At 42.1% G+C, this 2,283-nt stretch overlaps 1 protein-coding gene across 1 annotated transcript in view; it reads left to right on the top strand.

Annotated features, from left to right (window-relative positions):
• The window catches only part of LOC102490457 (nuclear RNA export factor 2-like), a 62,518-nt gene that overhangs the window by 689 nt on the left and 59,546 nt on the right, over positions 1-2,283 (top strand). The window lies entirely within an intron of this gene.

The following is a 2,283-nucleotide window of genomic DNA, read 5'->3' as shown; positions in this document are numbered from 1 at the left end:
ATGGCCATCCCTCCTTGGGGGTGATTTCTCACTTTCTGTCTCTCTGTCTCTCTCTGCCTGTCTGGTGAGCGCACGTGCCCTGTAGCAAGAACCTCTTAAAAAAAAAAATCCTTGCTACTCTGGATCCTCCTGTTTCTAGGACCCATCGTACTGCTATGTCTAATCCTGGCTTTTACACCCTGTGTCTTATGCTTTCTCAGGGAACATGCATCCACTATAGTGGGCATCCGGAAGCCAAAATAAAAAGGAAAGGAAAGGAAAGAAAAAAGTCATTGTTTGGTGGAATAAACCTCAAAACGACACAGATTTTAGAGGCGTGCATAAGCATGGGTGTTTATGTAACACATTATTGCATGGTCTGGGGGAAGGGAAAAGAAACATGGCAGAAACTTTCCTGCTGGCAGGAACTTTCCCACTTTCTGCATCTGGCGTGCCATCACCAATGGACTTTCCTGCCCTTCAGCATTTGGTGTGCCCACCAAAGTTTAACAGAAACAGCGAACTTCATTGACCAGACAAGGACTCATGGCAAACACCTATTGGACAATGGCCCTTTAAGAGCAAGCAGCATCCACCCTGGGTGTGACTCCCTCGGCCTCTGATCAGGCCAAGGCAGAGAGCCCTCACCCGAGAGCGCAGAATAAATTATGTTGGTTTTATTAAACCCCAAAGCCTGACTCTGGTATTTTCACCTTTGCCGCCTCTGATTTTGCCACTGCTCCCAGATCAAACCTAATAGAAGGTTGCTGAGATCAGAAAGGAATGTAATTTAACAGTGATAAGGAGGCTTAATATACGTCACAAAGATACTCCAATACTATGTCAAGGGCAGGATGTAGGAAGAATCCTGTTACTAATGGGCCAAAATGGTCTGTCAACATCTGTGGGCATGACTTCCCCTAGCTCCTCTGAAAAGGACTTTGGAAAAATAGGAAAAGCAGTCAGACTTCTGTCCACAACCGTAAGGGAAAAAAATCTATGTTTAAAAAAAGAGAGAGAGAAAGTAAAAAGATCACAAGAATTTCAGAAGTGTCTCATGCTAGAGGAATGGAGCATGGAGCAGCTGGGTCAGCTCTAGGGCTGCAAAGAAGAAGTCATAACTAATAATGATGATCTTCTTCTTGTAGACAGTGAGGAAGCAAGAGTTTTAAAACTACAGTTAGCTCCTGCAGACTATGCAAATGTCGACAGAAAATAACCAACTCTGAAAAATTAATAATTAATGTGGTTTATTTCCAAGCAGAATGAGTTACCTAGGCCCAGAGAGGTGGTACACATGCCTTTCTTGGGGTGATCAGGTACAGGGTTCCTTTTACTTGATTTTGAGAGTGACAGACAATATTAGTGAAGAGATTTCCATTGGTCTGTCCCCAAAAGGCGGGACATGTGGAAGCGAGGAGCTCATAGGTGGGTTCCACAACTTTTAGGTTGGTGATTGGAAGGGAAGATCTGTGTCCTGGGCAGAGAGATTCATTGATCTACAAATAAAGGAAAGGGAAGTTCTGTATCTTGGGAAGAGATAAGCAAATGAATATACTGTAACTGGTTGATATATACATCTCAAAGATACTATGCCAAGGACAGGATGTAGAAGAATCATGTTAATGGAAAAAATGGTCTGCTAATGTTTGTGGGCGTGACTTCCCCTAGGCCCTCTGGAAAGGACTTTGGAAAAATAAGAAAAAACAGTCAGACTTCTGTCCACACAGAGGAACTTATTAAAGAGCTGCACTCTCTGATAAAAAACATGAGGACTTCTTGGAGATCTGGTCTGGTGCTGGTAAATTCTTTCAGGTTTTATTTATCTGAGAATGTTCTTGTGTTTTCTTCCCATATGAAGGATAATCTTGCCGGGTACAGAATTCTTGGTTGAAATTGCTTTTCCTTAACACTTTGAATACATTTTCCCATTCTTTCCTCACTCCCATAATTTCCGATGAGAGGTCTGCTGTTAGTATGATGGGATACCCTTTGTAGGTAACTTGCCATTTCTCTCATGCCAATCTCAGTATCTTGTCTTTGTCTGTGGTTTTGGTCAATCTGGCTATAATGCATCTTGGAGAAGATCTTCTTGGGTTGATTCTATTTGGAGTCCTCTGTATTTCTTGGGACTGGATCTTTGAGTGCCTCTCTAGGTTTGGAAAGTCTTTGTGCAGGATTACATGGAAAAGATTATCAATGCCTTTATAAATCTCTTTGCTTTCTGGGATACCAATTATCCAGATGTTTGGATGTTTGGTGGTATCTAGTATTTCTCATATATTATTCTCAAATTTTGGGGCC

This window comes from Tupaia chinensis, unplaced genomic scaffold (genome assembly GCF_000334495.1).
Source record: "Tupaia chinensis unplaced genomic scaffold, TupChi_1.0 Scaffold144165_1, whole genome shotgun sequence".
Taxonomy (NCBI): domain Eukaryota; kingdom Metazoa; phylum Chordata; class Mammalia; order Scandentia; family Tupaiidae; genus Tupaia; species Tupaia belangeri.
This window is presented reverse-complemented; position numbering and strand designations above follow the sequence as displayed.